The following is a 13,611-nucleotide window of genomic DNA, read 5'->3' on the forward strand; positions in this document are numbered from 1 at the left end:
AAACATGGGGCTTGCAACTTAGCTCACATCTGACTAATCAGATAGTAAAGAGAGCTCACTAAAATGCTAATTAGGCAAAAACAGGAGGTAAAGAAATAGCCAATCATCTATTGCCTGAGGGCACAGTGGGAGGGACAAGGATAGGGATATAAACCCAGGCATTCCAGCCGGCAAAAGCAACCCGCTTTGGGTCCCCTCTCTATATGGGAGCTCTGTTTTCAATCTATTAAATCTTGCAACTTCACTATTCGGGTCCACGTTTGTTACTGCTGGAGCTGAGCTTTCGCTCCCCCTCCACAACTGCTGTTTTCCACCATGGCAGACCCGCTGCTGACTTCCATCCCTCCGGATCCGGCAGGGTGTCTGCTGTGCTTCTGATCCAGCAAGGCGCCCATTGCCGCTCCCAATCGGGCTAAAGGCTTGCCGTTGTTCCTGCGAGGCTGAGTGCCTGGATTCGTCCTAATCTAGCTGAACACTAGTCACTGGGTTCCACGGTTTTCTTCCATGGCTCATGGCTTCTAATAGAGCTATAACACTCACCGCATGGCCCAAGATTCCATTCCTTGGAATCCGTGAGACCAAGAACTCCAGGTCAGAGAACACGAGGCTTGCCACCATCTTGGAAGCAGCCCACCACCATCTTGGAAGTGTGCCGCTGCCATCTTGGGAGCTCTGTGAGCAAGGACCCCCTGGTAACATTTGGCAACCGTGAGGGGATCTCCAAAGCGGTGAGTAATATTGGACCACTTTCATTTGCTATTCTGTCCTATCGTTCCTTAGAATTGGAGGAAAATACCAGGCACCTGTCGGCCAGTTAAAAACAATTAGCATGGCTTGGGGACTTAAGACTCAGGTGTGAGTCTATCTGAGGAAGGGCTTTCTAACAACCCCCAACCCTTCTGGGGTGGGGACATTGGTCTGCCTGGAGCCAACTTCCACTTTCAATTTTCTTGGGGAAGCTGAGGGCCGACTAGAGGCAGAAAGATGTCATTCCGAACTCCCGGCAGTAGCGGTTGAGATCATGGCGCAGCTAGAAGCCTCTACTTGACAGTGGTCCATGCGTGCGCCCCTGCCTTTCCTTCTGACCTATACCTCCTGCATCCCGACCACGACTTTCTTGAAAGTGTAGCCCCCCAAATTCTCCTTACCTCTGAATCTACTTTCTCTGATCCCTGCCTCCTAGGTACTAATTGTTCAGACTTTCATTTCCTCTAGCAAGTTGTATCTCCAAAGGGATCTGAGGAAGCTCTATGCTGTGTCCTTAGGCACCTGGGCTGTAACCCAGGGAGGCTTATCCCCGGTGTCACTCCTGATTTAGGAATACAGCTCTTGACATGTGAGATCCGTTCCCCACCACCCTTGTCAGGGCCCCAATTGCCAGGGCCTCAAGTTTGTAATGGCTAAGAGAGAGACACGGAGAGAGAGAGAGAGACGGAGTCAAAGAGAAAAAGAAAGAAAAAGAAATAGTAAAAAAAAAAAAAAAAAAAAAAAAAAATGCCCTATTCCTTTAAAAGCCAGAGTAAATTTAAAACCTGTAATTGATGATTGAAGGTCTTGTCCATGACCCTGTAACAGTCCATTGCTACTTTGTCGTCAGTGTAAATAAGGGCGTAGCCTGAAAGCACTGAGGCCACTGACAACCCATAGCTTTGCTATCAAAAATCCTTAACCCAGTAACCGGCGGATGGCCCAAATGCATTCAGTTCGTAGTGGCAACTGCTTTGCTAAAAGTAGAAAAGTAACTTTTAGAGGAAACCTCGTTGTGAGCACACCTCACCAATTCAGAATTATTCTAAGTCAAAAAAAAGCAAAAAGGTAGCTTACTAACTCAAAAATCTTAAAATATGGGGCTATTCTGTTAGAAAAGGGTAATGTAACTCCAACCACTGATAATCCCCTTAACCCAGCAAATTTCCTAACAGGGGATTTAAATCTTAATTACCATACAAAGGTCCAACCAGACCTAGGAGGAGCTCCCTTCAGGACAGGCAGGACGATAAATGGCTCTTCCCAGGTGATTGAAGAAAAAACTACAATGGGTATTCAGTAATTGATAGGGAGACTCTTGTGGAAGCAGACTTAGAAAAATTGCCTAATAATTTGGTCTCCTCAAACGTGCGAGCTGTTTGCACTCAGCCAAGCCTTAAAGTACTTACAGAATCAGAAGACTATCTCAATCCTGACTCAAAAGTTTCGCTACACCCTCTCTGAAATGAATTTGCATAAGAACCGTTGTTTATGGGAATGCATCTTGATGGGGCAGCTGGGTTGTTATGAAATACTCAGGAACCCAGCCCAGCTCTAGGACTCGCCCCTGAGCACAAAGGCAACGTTGGCACTCTGGTAAAGGATCACTAGAATCCAGCAGCCCAGACTCCTTTCTTTGTGGTCAAGGCGGGAAAACAGGTGCAGGACTGCTACATCGGTGAGTGTAACTAATCCGATAAGCAGAGGTCCATGGGTGGTTTACGCACCCTGGAAAGGAACTCACCCCTGAGCACAAAGGCAATGTTGGGCACGCTGATAAAGGACCACTAAAATCCAGCAGCCCGGACCCCTTTCTTTGTGGTCAAGAGAGGCGGGAAAACAGGTGCAGGACTGCTACATCGGTGAGTGTAACTAATCCATTAAGCAGAGGTCCATGGGTAGTTGCACACTCTGGAAAGGAATAAGCATTAGGACCATAGAGGATGCTCTAGGACTAATGCTCATCGGAAAATGACTAGGGGTGCTGGCATCCCTATGTTCTTTCTTCAGATGGGAAATGTTCCCCACAAGGCAAAAACACCCCTAAGATGTATTCTGGAGAATTGGGACCAATTTGGCCCTCAGACACTTAAGAAAGAAAAGACTTATATTCTTCTGCAGTACCACCTGGCCATGATATCCTCTTCAAAGGAGAGAAACCTGGCCTCCTGAGGGAAGTATAAATTTTAACACCATCTTACAGCTAGACCTTTTTTGTAGGAAAGGCAAATGGAGTGAAGTGCCATGTATTCAAACTTTATTTTCATTAAGAGACACCTCGCAATTATGTAAAAAGTGTGATTTATGCCCTACAGGAAGCCCTCAGAGTCTATCTCCCTACGTCAGCATCCCCCTGACTCCTTCCCCAACTAATAAGGACCCCCCTTCAACCCAAATGGTCCAAAAGGAGATAGATAAAGGGGTACACAATAAACTAAAGAGTGCCAATATTCCCCAGTTATGCCCCCTCCAAGCAGTAGGAGGAGGAGAATTCGGCCCAGCCAGAGTGCGTGTACCTTTTTCTCTCTCAGACTTAAGCAACTTAAAATAGACCCAGGTAAATTCTCAGATAACCCTGATGGCTATATTGATGTTTTACAAGGATTAGGACAATCGTTTGATCTGACATGGAGAGATACAATGTTAGTGCTAAATCAGACACTAACCCCAAATGAGAGAAGTGTTTCCATAACTGCAGCCTGAGAGTTTGGCGATCTCTGGTGTCTCAGTCAGATCAATGATAGGATGAAAACAGAGGAAAGAGAACGATTCCCCACAGGCCACCCGGCAGTTCCCAGTGTAGACCCTCACTGGGACACAGAATCAGAACATGGAGATTGGTGCCGCAGACATTTACTAACTTGCGTGCTAGAAGGACTAAGGAAAACTAGGAAGAAGCCTATGAATTATTCTAACCAAAATTCAGGTCTTTTCTGAGGAGCAAAACTTCTTTTTTCACAAACCCAGTATACCATCACAGAAAGTTTAAAGACTGGTGACTATTAACATATTAACTAAAAACTTTGCCTAAAGGAGGAAAATTTTCTCCTTAAAAAGAAATGAACAAAAAATGAATGACAAGCTAGTAGCATTAGAATGGATGAAAACTTTGCTCTCCTACCACTAATTAAGAAAAGGTAAAGCCGGCCAGTGTAGCATTTGCATGACAAAGAAAGCAGTGCACACAGAAAGTGGCTCAAGATTAATGTCCCCTTAAGATTCAAAGTTGAAAGGAGAATATAAAACAGGAAAAATTTTACATTTGCTCTTGCAAGCTTTTGTGGCTTTCAAGGGCTTTATCCTCCAGGGGAAAGAGGTGTGCTTGTCATTCAGACCTGTATGACTTTAAAAGAGCAAAACTGTTTATCTTTGCTTTCACATATGTAAGCCATCTTCCTTTTTACTCTTTCTTTGTAGTTTCAAACTAAAGAGTATGTTGCTGCTGATATATGAGCTAACTTCACTCATCATAGGCTTCCAAAGTCCCTGTCCCTGCCAGTACTGAAATTCAGAGAAAATAGAATGATGCCATCACACTGAGTCAGTGTTTGCAGCAGATAGAGGTTAACGCTATAAAGCTAATTATTTTTTCTTTAGGAACACTGCGTCTTTGTTATTTGGTGAAGTCTGTGAACCAGTGTCAGTCCCATGTTATTTGTTAGTGGTCTATGTCAAGAGAAGTTACAAATTTGACACTAAAGGTTTAGAGACATTAAGCAAATTAACAATAATTTTACAACTAATAATTTTAATAAAAAATAACCTGTTCGTATTGCATTTTCTTATTAATTCCTTTGTATTATGTTGTACAAAATCGCCTTTCAAAGATGTGGTAGATTTCATTTTTAAATGATCTTTTACTACAGAGCATTTGAAATCTGTCTGAACACATTTTTGGTATATTGCAAATTCCCACTGGAAAGATAACAAAATCAACAGCAACAACTACAACAATAATCATCATTTTTGCCTGTAATATTATAATTTATGTTGTTGTGGCAAGCCAGTTCTCACTAACACAGGACTTCATAACAACTATTTCGGCACTGAATGGTTGAGTTAAATATTCAAAGCTGAAAGAGCCAGTGACCTTATACAAAGGCTGGAATATAACAAAAGCACACCAAGAGTGTGGCTTGGGCATTTCCTGGGCCTTGAAGTATGACTAGATTATGAAGGAATTCTTAAGACCCATTTAGGATTATTGGGGGTCTGAAGAAACTCCCCAGGCCTCTACAAACAGGTTTATTGGAGGTCTGAAGGAACTCCGCAAACTTCTATGACTTAGGAGGAGACAAGATAAAAGTAGTGATCCTAGGACCTGGACCCATTCAGATTAAATAAATTTACAGAGATTCCAGAGAAAGGTCTTCAGGACTCGGATCTTACAGATTAAAAGAAGTTAATCACGTATGTCTTTTGATCAATACATACTTACACATAGACAAATAATTTAGAAGGTGTATTAGTCTGTTTTTAACACTGCTGATAAAAACATACCCAAAACTGGGCAATTTACAAAAGAAAAAGGTTTAATGGTTCCACATGGCTGCGGGGCAGGGGGGCTCACAAACATGGTGGAAGGCAAAGAGGAGCAAGTTTTGTCTTACATGGATGGCAGCAGCCAGTTTGTGCAGGGAAACTCCCTCCCTGTCTCTCTTTTTTTTTTTTTTTTTTTTTTTTTTGAGACTGAGTCTCTGTTACCCAGGCTGGAGTGCAATGGTATGATCGCAGCTCACTGCAACCTCTGCCTCCCACGTTCAAGCAATTCTCCTGCCTCAGTCTCCTGAGTAGCTGGGATTACAGGCACCCACCACCATGTGTGGCTAATTTTTGTATTTTTAGTGGAGACAGGGTTTCACCATGTTAGCCAGGGTGGTCTCAAACTCCTGACCTCAAGTGATCCACCTGTCCCAGCCTTCCAAAGTGCTGGGATTACAAACATGAGCCACCACATCTGGCCAAAACTCCCATTTTTAAAACTATCAGATCTCATGAGACTCATTCACTATCAGGAGAACAGCATGGGAAAGACCCACCCCCATAATTCAATCACCTCCCACTGGGTTCCTCCTACAACATGTCAGAATTGTGGGAGTTACAATTCCAGATGACATTTAGGCGGGGACATAGCCAAACTATATCATTCCAGCCATGACCCCTCCCAAACCTCTTAACACATTTCAAAACCAATCATGCCTTCCCAACAGTTCTTGAAACTCTTAACTCATTTCAGCATTAACTTAAAAGTACACAGTCAAAGTCTCATCTGAGACTAGGCAAGGACCTTCTGCCTATGAGCCTGTAAAATCAAAAGCAAATCAGTTACTTCCTAGGTACAATGGAGGTGTACGAAATGGGTAAATACAGCCATTCCTAATGGAATAAATTCACCAAAGCAGTGGCTACAGGCCCCATGCAAGTCTGAAATCTAGCAGGGCTGTCAAATCCTAAAGCTCCAAAATGATCTCCTTTCACTCCGTGTCTCACATCCGGGTCACACTGATGCAAGAGGTGGGTTCCTATCATCTTGGGCAGCTCCACCCCTGTGACTTTGCAGAGTACAGCCTCCCTCCTGGCTGCTTTCATGGGCTGGTGTTGAGTGTCTGTTTTTTCCAGGCACACAGTTCAAGTTGTTGGTGGATCTCCCATTCTGCTGTCTGGAGAACAGTGGCCCTTTTCTGACAACTCCACTAGGCAGTGCCCCAGTAGGGACTGTGTGAGGGCTCAGACCACATATTTCCCTTTCGCACTGCCCTGACAAATTCTCCATGAGAGCCCTGCCCCTGCAGCAAACTTCTTCCTGGACATCCAGGCATTTCCATTCATCATTTGAAACCTAGAAGGAGGTTCCCAAACCTCAGTTCTTGACTACTGTGTACCCACAGGCTCAACACTATGTGGAAGCTGCCAAGGGTTGGGGCTTGCCCCCTCTGAAGCCATGGCCTGAGCTGTACCTTGGCTCCTTTTAGTCATGGCTGAAGTGGCTTAGATGCAAGGCACCAAGTCCCTAGACTGCACACAGCATGAGAATCCTGGGCCCAGCCCATGAATCCGTTTTTTCTTTCCACGTATCTGAGCCTGTGATGGGAGGGCCTGCTGGGAAGACCTCTGACATGCCTGGGAGACGTTTTTCCTATTGCCTTGGGGATTAACATTCAGTTCCTCGCTATTTATGCAAATTTCTACAGTTGGTTTGAATTTTTCCTTAGAAAATGGGATTTTCTTTTCTATTGCATTGTCAGGCTGCAAATTTTCCATCCTTTTATGTACTGCTTCCCTTATAAAACTGAATGCCTTTAACAGCACCCAAGTCACCTCTTGAATGCTTTACTGCTTAGAAATTTCTTCTGCCAGACCCTAAATCTTCCCTTCTCAAGTTCAAAGTTACATAAATCTCTAAGGCAAGGGCAAAATGCCACCAGTATCTTTGCTAACACTTAACAATAGTCACCTTTGCTCTAGTTCCCAACCAGTTCCTCATTTCCATCTGAGACCACTTCAGCCTGGACTTTATTTTCCATGTTGCTATCAGCATTTTGGGCAAAGCCATTCAACAAGTCTCTAGAAAGTTCTAAACTTTCCCACATTTTCCTATCCTCTTCTGAGCCCCCCCAAACTATTCCAATCCCTGCATCTTACCCAGTTACAAAGTCACTTCTGCATTATTGGGTATCTTTTCAGCAGCACCTCACTCCTGGTACCTATTTACTCTGTTAGTCCATTTTCATGCTGCTGATAGAGACATACCTAAGACTGGGCAGTTTACAAAAGAAAGAGGTTAAATGGACTTATGGTTACATGTGTCTGGTGGGGGAGCTCACAAGGTGGAAGGCAAGGAAAAGCAAGTCATGTCTTACACGGGTGGCAGCAGGCAAAGAGACAGATTGTGTAGGGAAACTCCCATTCTTAAAACCATCACATCTCGTGAGAGTCATTCACTATGAGAGAACAGCCCAGGAATGACCCGCCCCCATAATTCAATCACCTCCCACCAGGTTTCTCCCACAACACTGGGAATTGTGGGAGTTACAACTCAAGATGAGATTTGAGTGGGGAAACAGCCAAACCATATCAGAAGGTATATAAGCTCTGGAAGACTTTATAATTTTTAGTTGGTCTGGCAATATTTTCCAGGCCTTCTCCCTGTAACTGGTTAGAGAAATAAAAACTCTCTTCCTTCCCATTCATCTGCATCTTGTTATTGGGCCACAAGAATAAGCAGCCTGACCCTCAGTTTGTTCTGGGAACATTTTGTTGTGTAACACCTACAACTGGATCAGTGACTTATCTCATTGGATAATCTCAGAGAATCTAAAGAAGTTATTACCATTCCTACTTTATAAATAAGGAAACCGATACTCAGAAAGTTAAATAATGGCAATGTATAATTTTCAAGAAATTGAAACACATAGTTCCTATACAGATATAATGTACTTGTTAAAGATTTTAAAACTCATTAAAAGAGGAACCAGTAGAATGATAAAGCTAGCTCCAATGGGGATTCAAGATGTTACTGGAAAGGGGTCCAGTTCCAGATCCAAGAGAGAGTTCTTGGACCTCACACAAGAAGGAATTCAGGGCAAGTCGATAAAGTGTCAGCAAGTTTATTAAGAAAGTAAAGGAATAAAGAATAACTACTCCATAGGCAGAGCAGCCCCATGTTTTGCTGGTTGGCTATTTTTATGGTTATTTCTTGATTATATGCTAAAAAATGGGTGGATTATTCATGAGTTTTCCAGGAAAGGAGTGGGCAATTCCTGGAACTGAAGGTTCCTCCTCATTTTAGACCATATAGGATAATTTGCTGACATTGCCATGGCATTTGTAAACTGTCCTGGCATTTTTGTGGGAGTGTCTTTTAGCATGCTAATGTATTATAATTAGCATATAATGAGTAGTGAGGATAACCAGAGGTCACTTCCATCACCATCTTGGTTTTGGTGGGTTTTATCCGGTTTGTTTACCACGTACTGTTATCAGCAATGTCTTTGTGATCTGTACGTTTTGCTGACCTCCTATCTCATCCTGTGACTAAGAATGCCTAACCTCCTTGGAATGCAGCCCAGTAGGTCTCTGCCTTACTTTACCCAGCCCTATTCAAGATGGAGTCACTCTGGTTCAAACACATCTGACAAAGAGAACCAAAGCATTTAGAATTAATGAAAGACAGAATGCTAAACTATGACTGTAAAAATAGGTGCTTTTAAGAGAATTGGGAGGCTAATGGCCTCCTAATTAGACTCAGGTGGCTCTGGCACTGTGAGTTCTTACATAAACCAACCAAACCCAACTCGGTGTGAGCAGTCAGATCCTAGAGAAACAAAACTTAAATTTCACCAGTCAGAAGCTACTAACCAATCTCTAACTTGGTATTTTAAGGCCACTTCTCCAGTTTAACCATTCAAATATTTTATTTGCCTTTCTGCTAGAAAAAATAATTTTATTTTCTCTTAGATAAAAATTATTTTCAATGTGTTCATTTTCTACAAGTTTAAATCTACTTTTCAGAGTATGAGCCAAGATTAATAATAAATGTGAAGCCAAAAGAAGAAAGAACTCTTAGGCAAGTCTACTTTCAGGGCTAGATAGATCACCAAATTCCATTATGACCATGCTTCTTTCTGGCTCAAAACATGATATCCCGAAGTTTGGCACCTTGCATGCTGAGTGCTTTGAACTGAAGGAGATGGGAAGGACATCAAAAGCAAAGCCTTTGTGAATTTCTTCTGTCCTCCTGCTCATCTTTCTCTTCCTAAAGTGATTAGTATAAAACAGAATTCTCCCCCAAGGTAGTTCATAGAAACTAGAACTCTTCTTCCCCAAAGCAAGCCATAAAACCCAGAAAAGTCATTCTCTATATATTCTCCCTTTTTTTTTTTTTAAGATCCTCATTCCAAAGGGGTCCTGCCTTGTACATAGGAGGAAATAAGGCTGCACAGAGAGGCCAAGAATAATCCAAGCAGACAGGCCCTGCTGGGTTTTCCCTCAGTCTTTTTATCACCAGTAAATCATACCTTTGTCCAATCACAGTTCTACAGAGCTGTCCATTCCTCATGTAACCCAAGCATATAAATAGACAGTTTTCCTGCAGTTTTGAGTCTTTAGTTCTGATCTCCTGAGTCATGTAAAATTTCTATTGCATACATTTGTTAATTTTTTTCTGTTAACCTGTCTTGCTACAAGTGTCTGCTGTGCCCCCTATGATGGCTAAGGACATGTACCATACTTTTCCACTCTTACACTTCACAAAGAAAAGGCAGAAAGTGACGATTCTAGGTTTTATTGCTTGCTTTGGGGGGACAGGAATTCTAGTTTCTGTGGACTTGATTTAGGAGACTGGTAAGGGTGGGTGACAGGAGGTGGGAGAAGGTCATAGGGACCTTGCTTCTGTGGCCCTCTCATCTTCAGCTCAAAAATACTCAGTGTGCCAAGTTAGGAGACTTTGGAATGTTGTGTTCAGCACCCTGCCATTAGTCATCATGCTATGAATATTCAAATATGAGAGAATTTATTTTCACATTCGTCTATATTCTAGAGTATTGATTACATACATAATGATATGTGGAAGGATGGATACCACTTGTGTATACTACTTAAAGGCTCAGGCTTTGGATACTACTTTGGATACTTAAGTGAAATTCTAACTTAATTGTTTTCTAGCAGAATGATCTGGGGAAAATTATTTAACCTCTCTAAACCTTCTTTTTCTGATGTATACATGGAGATAATATTAATAGCACCTCATGGAGCTTTGGTGAGGATTGCGTTAGAGAATGCCTGTAAAAGCTTAACACAGTACCTAACATGCATTCTCCCCAGTTCTCCTAGTTTCTTCCTGTTAAGTGTTCCATTAACATAAAACTCCTGGCCTTGCTTTGCACTCTCGCATATTGTGCCCTAGAGATGGAGCAATGATATCTATCTGAATGGTGACCTTGAATGGAGAAAGCAGGCATGCATATCCTGGTCCCTTCTTTCTTTTTTCTTGTGGGTTGGCTGCTTGTAAGTATCACGTATTTTTATCATTGAGCAGGATGTCATTTGCCTGCACATACAGACCGGCTTCTCTAGCAATAGTTTAATCCATATAGATTATTTTGATGCTTTTTTCTTATTTCTCAAAGGGTTTAGAACCTGGGCAAGGAACAGTGTTACTCCCTTGAACCTCATGATGGCTTATAGAAAATTCGATGAAAGCTCTTTTTAGCTGTATATGTTTTTAAATGGTTACTTTACGGCTTTTTAGTTTGTGTTTGTTTTTAAATTGGTTACTTATCTTTATTGAGCTTTATTTCTAAATAGGATAAAATTATTAAGTTCTATGGGTTATTGTAAACTTGGAAAACTATTCTGTATGTGAACTCTCTGACCTGTAGCCAACATTCTATCTTGTGACCAGAATTCCTGTCAAATATTTCGCTCTTGAGAGTATGTTTATTTTATATATAGGGCGACTTAAGCATAATAACTAAATTGGTATTTTGCATGAAAAATACAAACTCTTGGATAGATAACAGTGGAACCAAAAGGAAACTTTTATTGCTTTTGATAATTAGGATAGTAACTGCCAGTCACTGCTTTGCTTTGTAAAAAGTTTGAAAGTACATTTGGACTCAGAGAGTTTTTTCCTGATGTCTAATATTAGTCAAGATACATTTTATTAAATCAAATTATTCAAATTTAAAATCCTGTGCTAACAGGATTGGGGTATGAAAAACAAATTATTCCTTAAAGTACTAACTGGAAAATCTATCATAAATGTGAAAAAAATTCAAAAAGATACTTTGATCAAATAGCTAGAATTCATTCTTATGATGAATATCCATTAGAAACAAAATAGATGACTTAAAAAAACCACATGAGTATCTTTCATGATAAAAAAAATCGTAAATAATTCATGGATAATTTCTCTTCAGTGTGTTGCTGATTTTTAATTAAATCCAATTAGAGTCAATTCATTTTATCACATGCAGTTTGTTTCTGTACCATCTTAGTTTCAAACTATTTTTATGTTCCTAATTCTAAACTCTGTAGGCTATAAAGATGCATATTGCAAAACCTGTAATGCTGGTATTTAGAGTGTTTTTGGTAACAAAAAAGAGCAAGGCAAAGGGATTTTTTCCCCTGAGCTGATAAATGTTATGTATGAAGAATGGACATGAATTAATGGTTCTGTCAGTAATTCTGTAGTTATGCCTTCGAAGCATAGGCACCATTTCCTTGAATTCCTGGGAAGCTATATTTTATGTTTGCTTTCTTTTGACAATGGTTTTTGTTAAAACTGGGTTGCTAATAACTCCCTAAAGCAAGTTAGTCTACTAAGCAATACAATTTGACAAATGCTTATTAGTAAAAGCTATACTCTTGAGATTTACTTGACTGAAGTGTCCCATTGATTGTCATTAATTATCATGTTGATTCACAAACAAGTTTCCGTGTTCATTTGTCACTTCAGCAATTTAGATATTGATTGGATCCATTTGGATTTGTAATACCCAAATTGAGGCTCCCTTGAAAACTTGTCAAAAGGTACAAAAGATTATACTGACAGTCAACAGTACAGAACACAACAGCATTATATTTAAGCAGTTAATCATTTCTGGAGAAGAAAATGCAGTAGTTTCCAAAATAAATTGGCTAAAAGAGTACAAGGAAGTTGCCAGTGGAAGGCATTAGGATGTATTCTTGAGAATTCAAGTAGGTACAATGGTAGTCAGTGAATAGTGGGTTTTTTGTTTTGTTTTTTTTTAAAAAAATTCACGTCACTTACAACCTCTAAGAACAAAAACATACCTATAGCTGTCAGGTCTAAGGCATGGGATTGCAGGCCTTACAGGGCAATACTCTTAGCATTTGCTTTTAGGAAGAACCCAGCTTCTGTCAATAAGTATATATCCAATGGAATGGCGTTGTTTGCCACAGTGTTAAGATGGAAGAAGCACTGGATGGAGGTCACAAATCCCATGTCACAAACCCCAGGCTCTGTCACTTAGCTGTGCTCTTAGTGGGAACTTGGGCAAGATATTTAGTGACTTTTATCTTGCCAAAGATATCATTGAATGTAGATGTGTCATTATTTTATTTGCCGCTAGGAAAGACAAATACCAAGAAACCATGGCACAGTATCAATTGTAAAATGCAATTTCTGAGATGCTAAAAGGTATTGAAAAATATATATTCTGAAGGGCCTTAGTTCACTTATTTATCTATGAATGGAGAAGACTGGGTTAGATTGGTAACCATTTAACATAAACTCCTTGGAATGATAATATGTATAATGTTAAATATAATTTTGCAACAAATAAGATATCCAAGAATACATGCCTGTATATTTTATATACAATAATAATAATTTATTATTTTCCCAAAATAATAAATGGTAAATAAAATCCCATTTATTTTAATAAACTTAAATAAATAAATTAAATCCATGAAGTATAGTTTCCCCTTCTCTGGTGACTTCAAGGAGTTAACAATTTCATGTTCCTGGTGTTACTGCTAATTTTCATCTCTATTCCTAATTCTCACTCTCCCCTCTTCACAAATGAGTGTACATACAACTTAGGTTGACTCGTGAGAGTCCCTACATCCCCATCCACAGTGACGAAACAGAGATGGGCTTATGAACCAAACAAGTCTAATTAGATCCTTTCCTGAGATTGCATATGAACTCTAGGACAAAGAAAGTCCCTTTATGGTTGGGGTTGCATGTCGGGAGCATAGGTATCTAGCATTCATTTTATAGAACTGTTTAAAAAAAAAAAAAACTGTTGGAGAAATTAGCCAATTAGAAATAAGAAATGTATGCTGGGCATGGTGGTTTACGCCTGTAATCCCAGCACTTTGGGAGGCCAAAGTGGG

This window comes from Trachypithecus francoisi, unplaced genomic scaffold, assembly GCF_009764315.1.
Source record: "Trachypithecus francoisi isolate TF-2019V2 unplaced genomic scaffold, Tfra_2.0 Lachesis_group0, whole genome shotgun sequence".
Lineage (NCBI taxonomy): Eukaryota > Metazoa > Chordata > Mammalia > Primates > Cercopithecidae > Trachypithecus > Trachypithecus francoisi.